The sequence below is a fragment of the Pan paniscus genome, chromosome 18 (assembly GCF_029289425.2).
Source record: "Pan paniscus chromosome 18, NHGRI_mPanPan1-v2.0_pri, whole genome shotgun sequence".
NCBI classification, from domain to species: Eukaryota; Metazoa; Chordata; class Mammalia; order Primates; family Hominidae; genus Pan; species Pan paniscus.
Genome location: NC_073267.2, coordinates 233,789 through 254,156, shown reverse-complemented (window position 1 = coordinate 254,156; position 20,368 = coordinate 233,789). Strand labels below are relative to the sequence as shown.

Below are 20,368 nucleotides of genomic sequence, written 5' to 3'. Positions count from 1 at the left end.
GGGCAGTGATGTCAGCCAGGCTCCCTAGCAGGACTGGGGGTGTCGGGGCAGCTCTTTCCCAGGTGGCAGACACTGGCTTCCCCTCTTGCTCTCACAACTGTCCTGTGACCTGGTGTTGTCTGAGCTGTGGTGAGGCCTCCCTGGTGACATAGAGGGGCACGGAGCATGTGGGTGGGGGTGTGTGCACCTGCCCTGACTTCCTGATCCTGTGGTCAAGGATGGGGGAAGGCAGATCTGCCTGTAGCTCCACCCCATTTGTAAAGCACTGTGGTGCCTTCTGCTGGGACATGTGCTGAGTGGTGCCTCGCAGGCACTGCCCTCGGGAAGTTCACAGGCTTGTGTAGAAGCTGATGGGAATGTGCCAAGAACAGAGGTGTCAGGAGCCAGGTATTGGGCAGGTCCCAGGTCTCTGAGCCTCAGTTTCCTCATCTGTAGGAGGGTGGTAACCCTGCCCTGCTCAGCTTACCAGGTACAGCTGTGAGTTTTCAGTGCAGAGGAAAAGCAGAGACCTTCCCCTCAGATGGCCATACCCCCTTGTCGCTGTACCCAACACTCTAATGCTCCCCTAGGGGGTGTCCTGGCCTCCTCCTTTGTAGCTCTCAGGTGTCACATGTGGGTCTTGCCCTACCATCCCCTCTCCCTTTCTAGAAGTGAGGACTGCTGAGCTTGGAGCCACCCCACTCCCTGCTCTCAAGCCATCTGCTCCTGGGTTAGCCTGTGGCTGGCCTGACCTGATTCTACACCGATGTGGGTGTTTCTCCACTGCTGGGGCAGTGGTTGTCCATCCTGGGGCCTGGGTCAGCTCTCAGCTGTGGCCGTTGTACCTGTGCTTCCCCAGGTCCTGGTGGTCACTCCAACCCTGCCCTCACATATCCCAAGAGCAGGCTGACTGTCTTCCCCATTCCCACCTTTCCAGTAACTGCTGCAAGAAGGGACAGACATTGCTGCAGAGAACTTGCCACGGTGTTTCATGTTGCGGCCAGTGGTGCCAGACTGCACGCTCCATTCTAGGGAAGGGTGAGTCTTCCCGATCATCAGTCTTAACAGGGGACTGTCCTGTGGGTACCTGGGTAGGCTGCAGGAGTGGGGTTAGAGTAGTGCCTACTGCCTGTTGAGAGTGTGTGAGTTCCTTAAGAGCATGCATGCTGGGCCAGGCATGGTGGCTCATGCCTGTAATCCCAGCACTGTGGGAGACTGAGGCGGGCGGATCATGAGGTCAGGAGTTCAAGACCAGCCTGACCAACATGGTGAAACCCTGTCTCTACTAAAAATACAAAAATTAGCTGGGAGTGGTGATGCGCACCTGTAATCCCAGCTACTCAGGAGGCTGAGGCAGGAGAATCACTGGAACCCAGGAGGCAGAGTTTGCAGTGAGCCGAGATTGTGCCACTGCACTCCAGCCTCTGTCTCAAAAAAAAAAAAAAACAACAACAACAAAAAAAAAACAAGGCGTGCATGCTGTAGTCTGGGTGTATGTCTGTTTTTGTTCTCCTTAACACTAGTCAGTCTTGTGTAACCAGGCTGGCCCTGCTTCCTGCTTAGAAGCTATTGGTGTATCATCTGGAGCTGCAAATAGGGTGATAGGGCGTCAGTAGCCTTCCCACACTCAAGAGCTTCCTGACACCCAGCCCCTCATCTCCAGCCAGCCTCTGGCTACCCCAGGAATCTTGGGGCTCAGGCCTAACACTCCAGCATAGAGGGCTTTGCCCTTCTGGTGTACTCTCGCTGGGAGGCATCTTGGAACGGGTACAACAGAGCTCTGGAAGTGCTGTCTGTTGCATCGATACCCCGCTGCCACTTTTGTCCACCTTCCTGGGGCAGAATCCTGGGATGGGTCTTTATTTAAGAAGACAAAAGGGAGAGAGAATGCATAGAGGCTGGGCATGGTGGCTCACTCCTGTAATCCCAGGACTTTGGGAGGCCGAGGCTGGTGGATCACTTGAGGTCACGGGTTTGAGACCAGCCTGGCCAACACGGTGAAACTGTCTCTACTAAAAATACAAAAAAATTAACTGGGTGGCAGTGCGCACCTGTAATCCCAACTACTTGAGAGGCTGAGGCAGAAGAATCACCTGAACCCAGGAGTCGGAGGTTGCAGTGAGCCGAGATCACGCCACTGCACTCCAGCCTCCAGCCTGGGCAACAGAGGGAGACTGTCTCAAAAAAAAAAAAAAAGAAAAAAGAGAGAGACAGAGAAGAAAAAAAGAAAGAGAGAGAGAAGAAAAAAAGAATGCATAGAGGCCATCTGTATGACCCTGGGCAAGTCATTTTCCCTGCTTCACTCCTTGGGACTCAGCCTGTGAACGGGGACGGTGCTTCTTCCTTACAGAGCTGTTGTGAGAGTTTTCATTGAAAATGCACCCGTGGTGGTTGTAAGTAGTGACTAGTTCCCCCAGTCCTGACCCCCCCTGCAGAATGGGGCCTGGGCCCAGGGACAGGGCATGGGCTGGCAGAGGGTGCCCGTCCTAGAGAGGAGACTTCTTGGTGAACGTGGAGACCTGGCTAAGTCAGAGTCCGGATCAAAGTTTGAGGGTGCATCTGACACCCTGCAGCCATGAGTCTGCAGCTGGGTCAAGCGGCCTTTCTGAGCTTCAGTTCCTTATCAGTAAACCCTGGGCAGTGGTGCCCAGCGTCTTTCACAGGACACCGTGTGAGTGCAGATGGAGACCCGCTGAGCACTCCGCTGGGGAGCAATTCATGGGGAGCACCCCTCCAGAGAGGGATGGCTCGCACAGGGCCCTCAGCCCAGCCCCTGACAGGCTGGACCTTGGAGAGTGAGGCCCTGAGGCGAGACATGGGCACCTGGCTCCTGGCCTGCACCTGCGTCTGCACCTGTGTCTGCTCGGGAGTCTCTGTCTCGGGGGATGGACGAGGTGAGGGCTGGGCACTAGTGTCTGTATGAGGTGTGTGGAGAACTAGGGCATGTTTGGGGGACTGGTTTGTGCTATGTTGAGACCCTAGGGAAAGGTTTGGCCAAACTGTGCTGGGGCATGTCCTGTAGGGTTCAGCCTGGACCTCAGTCTCTATTCTTGCTTCCTTTACCTCCCTATGTTCAGTCCCTGGACAGACCTTAGTCTCCCTTCCTTCACCCTCTTGACGCCTCTCTGGGTCTGACTTGCCCGTGTACCACGGGTCACAGCCCATCACTTCCCAGGCCTCTCAGTGCTTTCTTGGACAGATTCTGGGATCATTCACTGGTGACTGCCCTGCTAGGGTGTCAGCTGTCAGATCCCCCCGCAACCCCCCAACTCAGCTCTGCCCTCAAGCACTCACTGTGGGCTCCCGACCGTCACTGTCTCCAGCGCCAAGGGCTGGAACCTCCATCTGCCTCACCAACAACATTCTCAGGATCGATTGCCACTGGTCTGCCCCAGAGCTGGGACAGGGCTCCAGCCCCGGGCTCCTCTTCACCAGGTGAGCTTGGAGGGCCATGCCCACCTGGACAGGGATGAGGGTGAGGTCCCCAGGATGGCAGCAGATATGCCAGGGTAGTGTAGCAGCCCCGTGGTGCTGACACATGCCCTTTCCAGCAACCAGGCTCCTGGTGTCACACGTAAGTGCACCTTGCGGGGCAGTGAGTGCGCCGTTGTGCTGCCGCCCGAGGCAGTGCTCCTGCCGTCCGACAATTTCATCATCACTTTCCAAATGCGTGTCTGGGAGGGAGCAGGTCAGCCTGGTGGACCCGGAGTACCTGCCCCGGAGACATGGTGAGCAGCGGCTATAGGCCTGGGGCAGGGCCCTTTGGCAAGAACATCCTGGCTGCTTGGGGGCTGGGAGCAGGGCCCTGCAGCCTGTGACCCCTGAGGCCCAGCGAGTGTTCTCAGTCCCAGCCAAGTGAGATCCAGGGCTGGGGGCAGGCTTGGCCCCTGGGAGGGGAGGGCCCACGTGGTGATGGCAGGGGCAGGGTTTTGTAGAAAATAAAGATGCAGGGCTGCTAGTTGGGCAGGGGCTGGCACTTGAGTCATGTGAAATGCACTTCGGTCATACCAGGAAGGACTCCAGTAAGATGCTGGGAAGGACTCCCAGCAGCAGATTGTGAAGGAAAGGGGAAGCAAGATTTAGAAACCACCTAGTCTAGCTGCAGAGGCCAGAGGAAGTCATTGCTGTGCTGTCCCTCCCGAAGGTTTTCTGGACCAGTCTCCCAGTGAGCTGCCTGGTCTGAGAGGGCCTTGACCATGCTCCTTGGGCATCTTTCAGATCCCCAGTCTTGGATGTGCTGACTGACACACCCAGACCCATGGGGCTTCAGCCTTACGTAGACTCACTCTGTTCCCGTGAAGCTGGACCCACTCTGACTTGCAGGGCAACATCAGCTCTAGCCACTGCATCCTGACCTGGAGCATCGGTCCTGCCTTGGAGCCGAGGACCACACTTCTCAGCTATGACCTATGGCCTTCGAGAGGCAGGAGGAGGCCTGGGAGGTAACGCTTTGGCTGGCTTCCCCTGGGGGCCTCCCTCCTGGGAGCAGCAGTCCAGGGCAGGCTCCCCACTCTACATAAGGAGAGGTCACCTTGGAGCGAAGAGGAGGGGAGGAGCTAGAGCCAGATGTGTGTGTGCACACATGCTGACATGCACATGTGTGTGCCTCGTGTGTGTATGTGAGTAGGGTGAGTGCGCCTGTGTTTATGTGTATGCACATGTAAGTGTGCCTGTGTTTGTGTTTGTACATGAGTGTGTGCCTCGTGGTTGTGTACGTGAGTGCACTTGGGCATGCCTACAGGTATGAGTGTGTGTGTGAGTGTGGTGAGTTGCTTCTGTGCACACACTTGTGTTTATGATTGTGATGCAAGTGTGATGAGTGTGAAAGTGCTCCTGTAGACACGTTTGCCTGTGTGTGCATATGTGTATTTGTGGGCAAACGCAGCTGTGTCTGCGTGTGAGTGTGAGTGTGCCTTCTCTCCGTGTGTGTGCACGTGAACGTGCTGAGTGTGGCTGTGTGAACACAGATGTGTTCCTGTGTGTGTTATGTGAGCGTGTGCATGTGTGTATTCTCGAGGGGGACCCAGCCCCACCTTCAGCACCTGCTAACTGTCGCCACCCCCACAGTGGGCCCAGCACAGGGATCACATCGTCGGGGTGACCTGGCTCATACTTGGAGCCTTTGAGCTGGACCCTGGCTGTATCCATGAGGCCGGGCTGCGTGTCCAGATGGCCATGCTGGAGGATGACCGGACACAGGAGCGTTACACAGGCCAGTGGAGCGAGTGTAGCCAGCCCGTGTGCTTCCAGGCTCCCCAGAGACAAGGTGGCCGCTGCTATGGCTGCTGCACTTCCAGAGTCTGGGCTGGGCATCCTCTCCCCTGATCACCTCACCCCTGCACCCTTTCAGCCTCCTGGAAGCCCCTCCCTGAGGCAGCCATGCCCCACTTTGACCCCCTTCCTCTGAAGCTCTGAGGTCTGCAGGGAGGAAACAAACACCTGCCAACTCTGGGGCTTCCTGGGAACCCATAGTCAGTGGCTCCTGTTAGCAGTGAGGGTGGCAGGGCTGCACACCAGGGCTGGTGCTCCTGCCTGGAGGCTGGACATGACCTCAGTGTCCTTAGTGAGGGCTGGGCTGACCCTTGCGCACTGCAGTGCTGAGACGGCCCAGGGACCTTATGACCCACCGTGTGGCAGATGGGAAGAGTGAGGCCCAGGAGTGTGGCTCACACAAGGTCCTTCAGCAGGTGACAACTGTGTGGCAGATGGGAAGAGTGAGGCCCAGGAGTGTGGCTCACACAAGGTCCTTCAGCAGGTGACACAAACCTCCAAGGCCCATCACAAACCTTCCACTTTGGCCCAGGGCACTAAAGGGCGCACCTTTGCCAGGTGGGTTTTGGGGGAGCCTCCTGGCACTGAGGCTGCTCACAGCCCTGGGCCCTTCCTGCCCACGGGCCCTCTGATCCCACCCTGGGGGTGGCCAGGCAACACCCTTGTTGCCGTATCCATCTTTCTCCTGCTGACTGGCCCGACCTACCTCCTGTTCAAGCTGTCGCCCAGGTAGGTAGCTGATGTGTGTGTGTGTGTGTGTACATGTGTGAGTGGGCAAGAGTGTACATGTTAGTGTATGTGTGCAGATGTGTGACTGTGTGCAGGTGTGAGTGTGTGCATGTGTGACTGTGTGCATGTGTGACTGAGTGCCGGTGTGAGTGTGTGGTGGGTGAGTGTATGTGTGCAGATGTGTGACTGTGCAGGTGTGAGTGTGTGGTGTGTGAGTGTATGTGTGCAGATGTGTGACTGTGTGCATGTGTGAGTGTGTGGTGGGTGAGTGTATGTGTGCAGATGTGTGTGTGCAGGTGTGAGTGTGTGGTGGGTGAGTGTATGTGTGCAGATGTGTGTCTGTGTGCATGTGTGAGTGTGTGGTGGGTGAGTGTATGTGTGCAGATGTGTGACTGTGTGCATGTGTGAGTGGGTAAGAGTGTACATGTTAGTGTATGTGTGCAGATGTGTGTGTGCATGTGTGAGTGTGTGGTGGGTGAGTGTATGTGTGCAGATGTGTGACTGTGCATGTGTGAGTGTGTGGTGGGTGAGTGTATGTGTGCAGATGTGTGTGTGCAGGTGTGTGTGTGCAGATGTGTGACTGTGTGCATATGTGAGTGGGTAAGAGTGTACATGTTAGTGTATGTGTGCAGATGTGTGACTGTGTGCAGGTGTGAGTGTGTGGTGGGTGAGTGTATGTGTGCAGATGTGTCACTGTGTGCCTGTGTGAGTGTGTGGTGGGTGAGTGTATGTGTGCAGATGTGTGACTGTGTGCAGGTGTGAGTGTGTGGTGGGTGAGTGTATGTGTGCAGATGTGTCACTGTGTGCCTGTGTGAGTGTGTGGTGGGTGAGTGTATGTGTGCAGATGTGTGACTGTGTGCAGGTGTGAGTGTGGTGGGTGAGTGTATGTGTGCAGATGTGTGACTGTGTGCAGGTGTGTGTGGTGGGTGAGTGTATGTGTGCAGATGTGTGACTGTGCAGGTGTGAGTGTGTGGTGGGTGAGTGTATGTGTGCAGATGTGTCACTGTGTGCCTGTGTGAGTGTGTGGTGGGTGAGTGTATGTGTGCAGATGTGTGACTGTGTGCATGTGTGAGTGGGTAAGAGTATACATGTTAGTGTATGTGTGCAGATGTGTGTGTGCATGTGTGAGTGTGTGGTGGGTGAGTGTATGTGTGCAGATGTGTGACTGTGCAGGTGTGTGTGGTGGGTGAGTGTATGTGTGCAGATGTGTGACTGTGTGCATGTGTGAGTGTGTGGTGGGTGAGTGTGTGTGCAGATGTGTGACTGTGTGCAGGTGTGAGTGTGTGGTGGGTGAGTGTATGTGTGCAGATGTGTGACTGTGCAGGTGTGAGTGGGTAAGAGTGTACATGTTAGTGTATGTGTGCAGATGTGTGTCTGTGTGCATGTGTGAGTGTGTGGTGGGTGAGTGTGTGTGCAGATGTGTGACTGTGTGCAGGTGTGAGTGTGTGCTGGGTGAGTGTATGTGTGCAGATGTGTGTCTGTGTGCAGGTGTGAGTGTGTGGTGGGTGAGTATGTGTGCAGATGTGTGTCTGTGTGCAGGTGTGAGTGTGTGGTGGGTGAGTGTATGTGTGCAGATGTGTGACTGTGTGCATGTGTGAGTGGATAAGAGTGTACATGTTAGTGTATGTGTGCAGATGTGTCTGTGTGCATGTGTGAGTGTGTGGTGGGTGAGTGTATGTGTGCAGATGTGTGACTGTGCATGTGTGAGTGTGTGGTGGGTGAGTGTATGTGTGCAGATGTGTGTGTGCAGGTGTGTGTGTGCAGATGTGTGACTGTGTGCATATGTGAGTGGGTAAGAGTGTACATGTTAGTGTATGTGTGCAGATGTGTGACTGTGTGCAGGTGTGAGTGTGTGGTGGGTGAGTGTATGTGTGCAGATGTGTCACTGTGTGCCTGTGTGAGTGTGTGGTGGGTGAGTGTATGTGTGCAGATGTGTGACTGTGTGCAGGTGTGAGTGTGTGGTGGGTGAGTGTATGTGTGCAGATGTGTCACTGTGTGCCTGTGTGAGTGTGTGGTGGTTGAGTGTATGTGTGCAGATGTGTGACTGTGTGCAGGTGTGAGTGTGGTGGGTGAGTGTATGTGTGCAGATGTGTGACTGTGTGCAGGTGTGTGTGGTGGGTGAGTGTATGTGTGCAGATGTGTGACTGTGCAGGTGTGAGTGTGTGGTGGGTGAGTGTATGTGTGCAGATGTGTCACTGTGTGCCTGTGTGAGTGTGTGGTGGGTGAGTGTATGTGTGCAGATGTGTGACTGTGTGCATGTGTGAGTGGGTAAGAGTATACATGTTAGTGTATGTGTGCAGATGTGTGTGTGCATGTGTGAGTGTGTGGTGGGTGAGTGTATGTGTGCAGATGTGTGACTGTGCAGGTGTGTGTGGTGGGTGAGTGTATGTGTGCAGATGTGTGACTGTGTGCATGTGTGAGTGTGTGGTGGGTGAGTGTGTGTGCAGATGTGTGACTGTGTGCAGGTGTGAGTGTGTGGTGGGTGAGTGTATGTGTGCAGATGTGTGACTGTGCAGGTGTGAGTGGGTAAGAGTGTACATGTTAGTGTATGTGTGCAGATGTGTGTCTGTGTGCATGTGTGAGTGTGTGGTGGGTGAGTGTGTGTGCAGATGTGTGACTGTGTGCAGGTGTGAGTGTGTGCTGGGTGAGTGTATGTGTGCAGATGTGTGTCTGTGTGCAGGTGTGAGTGTGTGGTGGGTGAGTATGTGTGCAGATGTGTGTCTGTGTGCAGGTGTGAGTGTGTGGTGGGTGAGTGTATGTGTGCAGATGTGTGACTGTGTGCATGTGTGAGTGGATAAGTGTACATGTTAGTGTATGTGTGCAGATGTGTGTCTGTGTGCATGTGTGAGTGTGTGGTGGGTGAGTGTATGTGTGCAGATGTGTGACTGTGCAGGTGTGAGTGTGTGGTGGGTGAGTGTATGTGTGCAGATGTGTGTCTGTGTGCAGGTGTGAGTGTGTGGTGGGTGAGTGTATGTGTGCAGATGTGTGACTGTGTGCATGTGTGAGTGGGTAAGAGTGTACATGTTAGTGTATGTGTGCAGATGTGTGTGTGCATGTGTGAGTGTGTGGTGGGTGAGTGTATGTGTGCAGATGTGTGACTGTGCATGTGTGAGTGTGTGGTGGGTGATTGTATGTGTGCAGATGTGTGACTGTGTGCAGGTGTGAGTGTGTGCAGATGTGTGACTGTGTGCATATGTGAGTGGGTAAGAGTGTACATGTTAGTGTATGTGTGCAGATGTGTGACTGTGTGCAGGTGTGAGTGTGTGGTGGGTGAGTGTATGTGTGCAGATGTGTCACTGTGTGCCTGTGTGAGTGTGTGGTGGGTGAGTGTATGTGTGCAGATGTGTGACTGTGTGCAGGTGTGAGTGTGTGGTGGGTGAGTGTATGTGTGCAGATGTGTCACTGTGTGCAGGTGTGAGTGTGGTGGGTGAGTGTATGTGTGCAGATGTGTGTGTGGTGTGTGTGGTGGGTGAGTGTATGTGTGCAGATGTGTGACTGTGTGCAGGTGTGAGTGTGTGGTGGGTGAGTGTATGTGTGCAGATGTGTGACTGTGCAGGTGTGAGTGGGTAAGAGTGTACATGTTAGTGTATGTGTGCAGATGTGTGTCTGTGTGCATGTGTGAGTGTGTGGTGGGTGAGTGTGTGTGCAGATGTGTGACTGTGTGCAGGTGTGAGTGTGTGCTGGGTGAGTGTATGTGTGCAGATGTGTGTCTGTGTGCAGGTGTGAGTGTGTGGTGGGTGAGTATGTGTGCAGATGTGTGTCTGTGTGCAGGTGTGAGTGTGTGGTGGGTGAGTGTATGTGTGCAGATGTGTGACTGTGCAGGTGTGAGTGGGTAAGAGTGTACATGTTAGTGTATGTGTGCAGATGTGTGACTGTGTGCATGTGTGAGTGTGTGGTGGGTGAGTGTGTGTGCAGATGTGTGACTGTGTGCAGGTGTGAGTGTGTGGTGGGTGAGTGTATGTGTGCAGATGTGTGACTGTGCAGGTGTGAGTGGGTAAGAGTGTACATGTTAGTGTATGTGTGCAGATGTGTGTCTGTGTGCAGGTGTGAGTGTGTGGTGGGTGAGTATGTGTGCAGATGTGTGTCTGTGTGCAGGTGTGAGTGTGTGGTGGGTGAGTGTATGTGTGCAGATGTGTGACTGTGTGCATGTGTGAGTGGATAAGAGTGTACATGTTAGTGTCTGTGTGCAGATGTGTGTCTGTGTGCATGTGTGAGTGTGTGGTGGGTGAGTGTATGTGTGCAGATGTGTGACTGTGTGCAGGTGTGAGTGTGTGCAGATGTGTGACTGTGTGCATGTGTGAGTGGGTAAGAGTGTACATGTTAGTGTATGTGTGCAGATGTGTGTGTGCATGTGTGAGTGTGTGGTGGGTGAGTGTATGTGTGCAGATGTGTGACTGTGCATGTGTGAGTGTGTGGTGGGTGATTGTATGTGTGCAGATGTGTGACTGTGTGCAGGTGTGAGTGTGTGCAGATGTGTGACTGTGTGCATATGTGAGTGGGTAAGAGTGTACATGTTAGTGTATGTGTGCAGATGTGTGACTGTGTGCAGGTGTGAGTGTGTGGTGGGTGAGTGTATGTGTGCAGATGTGTGACTGTGTGCCTGTGTGAGTGTGTGGTGGGTGAGTGTGTGCAGATGTGTGACTGTGTGCAGGTGTGAGTGTGTGGTGGGTGAGTGTATGTGTGCAGATGTGTCACTGTGTGCCTGTGTGAGTGTGTGGTGGGTGAGTGTATGTGTGCAGATGTGTGACTGTGTGCAGGTGTGAGTGTGGTGGGTGAGTGTATGTGTGCAGATGTGTGTGTGGTGTGTGTGGTGGGTGAGTGTATGTGTGCAGATGTGTGACTGTGTGCAGGTGTGAGTGTGTGGTGGGTGAGTGTATGTGTGCAGATGTGTGACTGTGTGCATGTGTGAGTGGGTAAGAGTATACATGTTAGTGTATGTGTGCGGATGTGTGTGTGCATGTGTGAGTGTGTGGTGGGTGAGTGTATGTGTGCAGATGTGTGACTGTGCAGGTGTGTGTGGTGGGTGAGTGTATGTGTGCAGATGTATGACTGTGTGCATGTGTGAGTGTGTGGTGGGTGAGTGTGTGTGCAGATGTGTGACTGTGTGCAGGTGTGAGTGTGTGGTGGGTGAGTGTATGGGTGCAGATGTGTGACTGTGCAGGTGTGAGTGGGTAAGAGTGTACATGTTAGTGTATGTGTGCAGATGTGTGTCTGTGTGCATGTGTGAGTGTGTGGTGGGTGAGTGTGTGTGCAGACGTGTGACTGTGCATGTGTGAGTGTGTGGTGGGTGAGTGTATGTGTGCAGATGTGTGACTGTGCATGTGTGAGTGTGTGGTGGGTGAGTGTATGTGTGCAGATGTGTGACTGTGTGCAGGTGTGAGTGTGCAGATGTGTGACTGTGTGCATATGTGAGTGGGTAAGAGTGTACATGTTAGTGTATGTGTGCAGATGTGTGACTGTGTGCAGGTGTGAGTGTGTGCTGGGTGAGTGTATGTGTGCAGATGTGTGTCTGTGTGCAGGTGTGAGTGTGTGGTGGGTGAGTGTATGTGTGCAGATGTGTGTCTGTGTGCAGGTGTGAGTGTGTCGTGGGTGAGTGTATGTGTGCAGATGTGTGACTGTGTGCATGTGTGAGTGGTTAAGAGTGTACATGTTAGTGTATGTGTGCAGATGTGTGTCTGTGTGCATGTGTGAGTGTGTGGTGGTTGAGTGTATGTGTGCAGATGTGTGACTGTGCAGGTGTGAGTGTGTGGTGGGTGAGTGTATGTGTGCAGATGTGTGTCTGTGTGCAGGTGTGAGTGTGTGGTGGGTGAGTGTATGTGTGCAGATGTGTGACTGTGTGCATGTGTGAGTGGGTAAGAGTGTCCATGTTAGTGTATGTGTGCAGATGTGTGTGTGCATGTGTGAGTGTGTGGTGGGTGAGTGTATGTGTGCAGATGTGTGACTGTGCATGTGTGAGTGTGTGGTGGGTGAGTGTATGTGTGCAGATGTGTGACTGTGTGCAGGTGTGAGTGTGTGCAGATGTGTGACTGTGTGCATATGTGAGTGGGTAAGAGTGTACATGTTAGTGTATGTGTGCAGATGTGTGACTGTGTGCAGGTGTGAGTGTGTGGTGGGTGAGTGTATGTGTGCAGATGTGTGACTGTGTGCAGGTGTGTGTGTGGTGGGTGAGTGTATGTGTGCAGATGTGTCACTGTGTGCCTGTGTGAGTGTGTGGTGGGTGAGTGTATGTGTGCAGATGTGTGACTGTGTGCAGGTGTGAGTGTGGTGGGTGAGTGTATGTGTGCAGATGTGTGACTGTGTGCAGGTGTGTGTGGTGGGTGAGTGTATGTGTGCAGATGTGTGACTGTGTGCAGGTGTGAGTGTGTGGTGGGTGAGTGTATGTGTGCAGATGTGTCACTGTGTGCCTGTGTGAGTGTGTGGTGGGTGAGTGTATGTGTGCAGATGTGTGACTGTGCAGGTGTGTGTGGTGGGTGAGTGTATGTGTGCAGATGTGTCACTGTGTGCCTGTGTGAGTGTGTGGTGGGTGAGTGTATGTGTGCAGATGTGTGACTGTGTGCAGGTGTGAGTGTGTGGTGGGTGAGTGTATGTGTGCAGATGTGTGACTGTGTGCAGGTGTGAGTGTGTGGTGGGTGAGTGTATGTGTGCAGATGTGTGACTGTGTGCAGGTGTGTGTGGTGGGTGAGTGTATGTGTGCAGATGTGTGACTGTGTGCAGGTGTGTGTGGTGGGTGAGAGTATGTGTGCAGATGTGTGACTGTGTGCATGTGTGACTGTGTGCAGGTGTGAGTGTGTGGTGCGTGGGCTGTCAAGGGCCACCCTTGTCTGGTTCCTCCCCTCCCCTCTCCACTGCCTGGTCCTGGATGGGGTGGGCTTTTCCAGTCTCCACTCTGGGCCAGTAGAGAGTTGTCGAGTTGCCAGGGGAGAGCAGGGAAGGGGGATCTGAGGCAGAGGTTGAAGATAAGGGCAGCTTGGTCCCGACCAGACCCAGAGTCACCGAGATCAAGAGCCCGGGGTCCTAGTCTCCTGCCTCTGGAGGAGCTTGGTTTGTTCATTTGTTCACATGTTCTACGAAAGGACAGTTGGGGCATCTGGTGTGTTCAGGACCCTGTTCTCACCCTGGCAGATGCCTTAGAGAACAAGATGGACAAGGACCCTCCTTAAATAAACCATCACGCCTCATGCACCACATGTCAGGTTACAAGAGGGAGTGCAGGGGCCATGTCAGGCCGCGGATGTGAGGAAGAGGGTGTGGGGAGAGGGGTGTTGGGTGGGGCTAAGCGGGAGGGTGCTTGGCTTCTCCTTGGAGCAAAGGAAAGTGTGAAACTGTGTAACATGACCTAGTTTATGTTTTGAGGAATGGATTGCTGGGAAAGGGGACATGGGGAACCTGCTGGGGGCCAATGGGGGCCAGTGGGGTGCTCACAGGGAGATGATTTTGCATGAGCCAGTGAAAGAAGTGGAGATAGAGCAAGGTGGAGGGAATTGCAGGGTCTTAGGGGGAGAAATAGAGGGGACGTGTGGCTGGATGAGATATGAGCGGTGACCCCTGAGGTGGGGAAATGGGGCACAGCCTTGCGGGGAGGTTGGCGAGGTCTATTTGCACCTGTTGGGTTGGAGCCCCAGGTGACATCCTTGTGGGAGGGTCACTGGATCCTTGGCAGCAAGTCAGGTGCTCAGGGAGACACTGGGTGGGGTGGGAGCCACAGACGTGCTGATGGCAGACACAGAGTTCCTGGAGGCGCGGCTCCCTCTGCGGGCTGAGGATCTAGCTGATAACTCCCCGTTTTGAACCCTCCTTTGCAGCTCACGCTGTAAAGGACGCGCGCCTCAGTATAAGTCAGTTCTATGCGGCTGTTAGGCAAGGAGGCCCTGTTGGGTCCTGCCCTGAGAGTGGGTTGGGATGTGATGAGATGGGAGAGAGGCAGTGGCAGGGACGAGGTGGGCAGACCTCCTGCTGATGGAAGGAAGCTCAGCCTCTGCAGTGACCTCAGGCCACCTGGGTCCCCATAGGCCTCTGACTGGCCTCTCCTGGCCTCAGGATGAAGAGAACCTTCTACTAGAATGTGCCCTCTCCAGCGGTGTTCTTCCAGCCCCTCTACAGTGTGCACAATGGGAACTTCCAGGTGTGTGCAGAGACCACGGCAGGGCGTCGGGGGCAGGTGTTGCCCAGAGCTCTGGCCTGCCGGAGATGTTGGCTTTCAGGAGGGTTGGCGGCCAGTATGGGAAACTTGTCAGTGCTTGGAGCCTTTTTTGTATATTCAGTGTATTTCAATTTATACGCTGTGTCTCAAGTGGGGAAAAACTAGCTTTATTCTCCATTACTGATTTCTTTTTGTTCTCATGTCTCCAGTTCCACTGTTGATGGAAAAATGTAAATTTCTCATGACTTATCTCTGTCCCCTCTGGTTTGCGGCTGTCTGCACCCACCATGTGCCTCACCGCCTCCTTCTGCGAAGGTGTCTGTCCTGTGGCCGTGGGGAAGGGTCTGTGGTGTGTGTGCTGCCCTTGGGGCTCTCACTGCCTCTGGGCTCCTGCTCTGCCCTGTCCCCTGGTCCCTACGGATCGCAGGCTGGCACCACAGCTGAGGAGTGGGCTCTTCACTTCCCCCTCTGTGGCCCTGTTGGGCCCCCACAGCCCAGGAACCAGTGATCAACTTGGGGGTTGCATCAGCCCCTCCCCTCCCTGCTGGGCTGGCGGTTCTTGCCCCCTGGGTGGGAGGAGGGGGAGAGGGAGGGCTCCATTGAATGGTCTCTGGTTTTTCCCCTCAGACTCCTCACTTTGGGCAAAGGACAAGAAGCAGTGAGGGCCCCTCCCTGGGGTCTGGGCCAAGCTGACCCCTCTTCTCCAGGATCTTCCCTCCCTGTGCCCTAGGGCATCCCTGGGCCCTGTGCGGCAAGGATGTCCCTTCCACACCGCGGCTCCAACTTACTATGCAGAAAAATCCTTTTTTCTCTCAATGAGGAGCCTAGTTTTCAAGATTTTTGTCCAAATGTTCAATTTGAACCATAAACCGGGCACCTGGCTCTTCACAGAGTCTCCCCGTTTCCCCGAGATGGTAGGTGTGACCATCACGAGCCTGGGCAGCCGAGTACAAGGCTGAGCAGGACACAGATCACAACTGTCCCCTGGACTGTCATCCTGTTGCAGGCACCAGCCCTTCCCTAGAGAATCAGGGCACCTGCCAGGGGTTATTTAGACCCGCGGATGGGGATCTGGTGCCGTAGGTTTGTCTCCAGGGAGCAGTGCAGTGACGGAGGGTGTGTTGTGTGTTGTGCATGGGATGGAGGTTCCTGGTCTTACCAAGGGAACAGCTTCCTTTTGGAGGCGGGGGCCGCCTGTGGCCCCACAGAAGGATCCAGGTCTGCTCGCCTTAGCCCAGTGCTTTGAAAGTCACCAGTCCTGACAGCGACTTGTGTGTGTGTGTGTTTGTGTGTGTGTGTATGTCTGTGTTTGTGTGTGTGTATGTCTGTGTGTGTCTGTGTGTGTTTATGTGTGTGTGTCTGTGTGTTTGTGTGTGTATGTCTGTGTGTGTGTTTGTGTGTGTGTCTGTGTGTGTTTGTGTGTGTGTATGTCTGTGTGTGTGTGTGTCTGTGTGTGTCTGTGTTTATGTGTGTGTGTGTCTGTGTGTGTGTTTGTGTTTGTGGTATGTCTGTGTGTGCCTGTGTGTGTGTATGTGTCTGTGTGTGTTTGTGTCTGTGTGTGTTTGTGTGTGTATGTCTGTGTGTGTGTGTGTGTCTGTGTGTGTGTTTATGTGTCTGTGTATGTTTGTGTGTGTGTGTGTGTGTGTGTGTGTGTGTTGGGAATGCCCAGTCTCTGTAGCTGCTGAAAGGCCTTGAGGCACATGCTGTCAGGAGTTGGCTCTGTCCTGGGCAGATATCACCATCTGTACCTTGGTTCAGGCTGCCGTGAGCACCAGGCCCTGTGCTGGCTGAGTGGTGAGGAGCCTGAAGGGACTCAGGGTCCCATGATGAGGATGGGCTGGCACATGGAGGAAAGACAGAATGTCCAAGACACAGGTGCTGCTTGGCCTCTGGGTGTGGACCTCAGGAGGGCTTCCTGGAGGAGGAGGGATGCTGGGCTTGCCAGAAAGGAGGCAGCTGCTCCCAGGATGAGTTCTGAACATGCTACCTGAGCCCTTCCCTCCTCCTGCACTCTGTTCCAGACTCGGATGGGGGCCCACAGGGCTGGTGTGCTGCTGAGCCAGGACTGTGCTGGCACCCGACGAGGAGCCTTGGAGCCCTGCGTCCAGGAGGCCACTGCACTGTTCACCTGTGGCCCAGCGGGTCCTTGGAAATCTGTGGGCCTGGAGGAGGAGCAGGAAGGCACTGGGACCTGAGCTCAGAGCATGTGCTGCCAGCAGGGTGTACGGAGTGGAGGGCACAGCCCCTTGCCTATCTGCCACAGGAGGACTGGGCCCCCACGTCCCCCACCGGTGCATGTTACTCCCTTCCGTCCTTAGCAAGGCTCGGTCCTGGATGTTCTAGGTCCCTGACTTGCCAGATGAATCATGTCCATTTTGGGAAAATGGACTTAAGTCTCCAGAGCCCTTGTCTGGGACTGAACCTCCTGAGAATGGGCCCCTAGCAGTGGTTGGAGGTCCTGTCTGGATGGAGGCTCAGGGGCAGCTTCAGGGAGGAATGATCCCTCTGCTCAGTGCCTGTGGGGAGCAGCCTCTACCCTCAGCATCTGCCCACAGGTTCTTCCTTCCGCTGTCCCTTTTCTTTATCCCTGGCCTCTCTGAGAAGAGGGGTGTGGTCTCTCAGCTGTTCCACCATCATCCCCTTAAAGGGCCAGCCTGGGCCCAGTGGACACAGGTAAGGCACCATGACCACCTGGTGTGACCTCTCTGTGCCTTCCTGAGGCACCTTTCTAGAGATTAAAAGGGGCTTCATGGCTGTTCCAAAGTGCTGATGGCTGGGAAGAGGGGCCAGAGGAGGAGTGAGGGGTGAGGTTTGGCCAGCCCTAGGCTTTCTGGGTTCTAGGGACAGCCCGGTGGATGCTCAATGACAGTTTCGGGGACAGCAGGGTGGAGCCTCAGGGGCAGCTCCGGGGACAGCAGGGTGGAGGCTCAGGGGCAGCCCCGGGGACAGCAGGGTGGAGCCTCAGGGGCAGCTCCGGGGACAGCAGGGTGGAGGCTCAGGGACAGCACTGGGCTGAGGTCAGGGTGGAGGCTCAGGGGCAGCTTCATGGACAGCAGGGTGGAGGTTCAGGGACAGTTCCTGGGAGGCCAGAGCCCTCATTCCTCCTTGTCCTCATCCTCCCACTTGCTCCTAGAAACTGAGAGATGAGGCTGGAGCTCCCAGTCAGTGCTGGAAATGACCATCCAGCAGTGATGGTGGCCTGTGAAGGGTCCTGCTTCTGTCCTCAGCCTCTCATGGGGTGGGTTTGAGGAAGAGCTGTGGTCTGGAGAGAGCGGCAGATGGAGCAGAACGTGCCTGCATTTGTTTCCTAGGGCTGCCGTAACAAAGTGCCACAAAATGGGTAGCTTAGAACCACAGAGATTTGTTGTCTCAGTTCTGAAGTCCAGAAGTTGGAAATAAAGATGTTGGCAGCATTCCTGACTACATGTTCTTAGGCTCCCATGAAACAGAAGTTAATACAAGGCCAAGCAAGTTTCCCAGACAAGGCTTTATTAAGTCTTATGCCCCTAAAGGTTGAGCAGAAGAGAGACATATTAAGTCTTATGCCCTAAAGGTTGGCCAGGAGGAAGGATTCTTGGCTGGCTCACCAAGGGGAGTGCATTGTGGTGTCTTAAGGAGGGTGACATGCATAATTTATGAGTTAGGTGAGTGTCGTTACACCTACAGGGTGGAGTGAAGGGTACTCAGATGCAGTAAAGAATCGTGCTAACACATACGTTGCATGATCAGAAAATAGTAGATAAGCCTATACCTGGGTGGGGACTTTAGTATTATAATGAGGCCAGGGGTAAGGATCAGTCATTCTCCTGGCCTCGTGCACAAGTGGGTGATAGAGTCAACTCCCTTGAGTAAGACTTACGGCCAGATGCTGCTTATCTTAGTTTATTTCATACAGTTGGCAAGGTCTGGCCAGCGAGTATAGCACCTGGAGGGTGGTGCGGCAAGGTCTGGTGGTCAGCGGGCATGTATGGAACACGTTAGTGGGGGTGGGCCGAGTCCTATTTCTACTCTGTCTCAGCAGGGCCATGCTCCCTCTGAAGGCACTAGGGAAGGATCCGTTTCGGGCCTCTCTTCAGCTTCTGTTAGTTTGTTGGCTTGTGACAGCAAAACTCCATTTTTTTTTTTTAAGATGGCGTCTTGGTCTGTCGCCCAGGCTGAAGTGCAGTGGCGTGATCTCAACTTTCTGCAACCCCTGCCTCCCCGGTTCAAGTGATTCTCCTGCCTCCACCTCCCAAGTAGCTGGGATTACAGGCGTGAGCCACCACTCCCAGCTAATTTTTGTATTTTTAGTAGATACAGAATTTTGCCATGTTGGCCAGGCTGGTCTCAAATTCCTGGCCTCAAGTGATTGCCAGCCTCCTCTTCCCAAAGTGCTGAGATTACAGACATGAGCCACTGCACCCGGGCATGTCATCTGTATATCTTTTTTGGTGAGGTGTCTATCTTTTAATTGGGTTGTTTTTCTTTTTGTTATTAGAATTTGTTTGTATATTTTGCACACAAGTCTTTTTCAAGTTTGTTTTTTAAATATTTTCTCTCAGTCTGTGGCTTGTTTTTTGATTCTCTTAACGGGATATTTCATAGAATAGTCATTTTAAATTTTAATAAAGTCCACATTATCTTTTTTTATTTTATGAACTGGCTTTTGATATTGTATCTAAAGACTCATCACCAATCCAAAGTCATATGGATTTTCTTCTATAACTTTTACAATTTTATATTTGAAAATTTAAGTCTACAGACTATCTTGAGTGATTTTTTAGGGGTGAGCTATGAAGTTTGTACCTACGTTCATTTTTTTCCCTATGGTTTCTGATTGTTCTGTCACCATCTGTGGAACAGATTTTTCTTTCCCCATTGAATATTTTTGCCCCTTTGACAAAAGCAGTTGACTATATTTATTTGGGTCTTTTGGGTTCTGTATTCTATTCCGTTCATCTATTTGTCCATTCCTTCACCAATATCACTCTCTTCATTACTTTAGCTTTGTGGTAAAGCTAACAGTAATGAGTGTACTGCTGCTCCTAAACAAGGAGTATCTGCATTTATTTATATATTTTTTATTCTTCCCAACCATGATCCAAGGTTTTCTGAATGCATATTTAGATGTATTGTCTTACATTTATACTTAATAAATTCAATTTTGGGGGTGCTATTGTAAATGGTATTTTTTTTATTTCAAGTTCAAATTATTCCTATACATTATTGCTGATAGAAAGAAAGTCAGGCAGTGCATGGTGGCTCACGCATGTAATCCTAGCACTTTGGGAGGCTGAGTTGGGAGGATCACTTGAGCTTGGGAGTTCTAGACCAGCCTGGGCAATATAGTGAGACCCACCCCCCCAATAAAAAATAAAATAAAATAATTAAAATAAATAAATAAAAGAAAATCAGGTGGGGCTGGGCACGGTGGTTCACACCTGTAATCTCAGTGCTTTGGGAGGCTGAGGTTGGACAATCTCTTGAAGCCGGGAGCTGGAAGCTGAACCCAGGAGCTGTGATTATGCCACTGTCCTCAAGCCTGGGTAACAGAACGAGACCCTGTCTCTTAAAAAGAAAAGAAAGAAAATCAATTTAGTTTTGTCTACTGGCCATCTTCTTTTTCTTTCTTTCTTTTTTCTTTTTTTTGAGAAGGAGTCTCGCTCTGTTGCCCAGGCTGGAGTGCAGTGGCACAATCTCAGCTCACTGCAACCTCCGCCTCCCGGGTTCAAGCGATTCTCCTGCCTCAGCCTCCAGAGTAGCTGGGATTACAGGCACGTGCCATCATGCCTGCTAATTTTTGTATTTTTAGTAGAGACGAGGGTTCACCACGTTGGCCAGGCTGGTCTCGAACGCCTGACCTCAAGTGATCCTCCCGCCTCAGCCTCTCAAAGTGCTGGGATTACAGGCGTGAGCTGGCCATCTTCTTTGATTACTATCTCAATGCGTTCCCGTCAAGGCACGGGATGGCGGGCTCCATTTCAGTTGAAATTTCCAAAATCTCGGCCCGGAAAAATCCAGACGCTGATTTTCAGAGATTTTCCAGAGCTGCCGCGAGGGGGCGCCCGGCCCTGTCAAACCCGGAGGGCTGCGCGCGCGAACCGTGTCCGAACCGCACGGCGGCGTCCTGGGGCTTCCACTGTGAGGACGGAGCTTCCTCTCAGCACCCACCCAGGAGGGGCCGGGGCTTCGGGACACCTGGGGCCACGTCCGCTGTGAGGACAGGGAGACGCTCCGGGACACCTGGGGCCGCCGAGGAGAAAGTGAGAA

General features: G+C 53.3%; 1 pseudogene; it reads left to right on the top strand.

The window, feature by feature from the left end:
- Window positions 1–878: 878 nt before the first annotated feature.
- Window positions 879–16,562, top strand: LOC100988079 (interleukin-9 receptor-like; annotated as a pseudogene).
- Window positions 16,563–20,368: the final 3,806 nt, after the last annotated feature.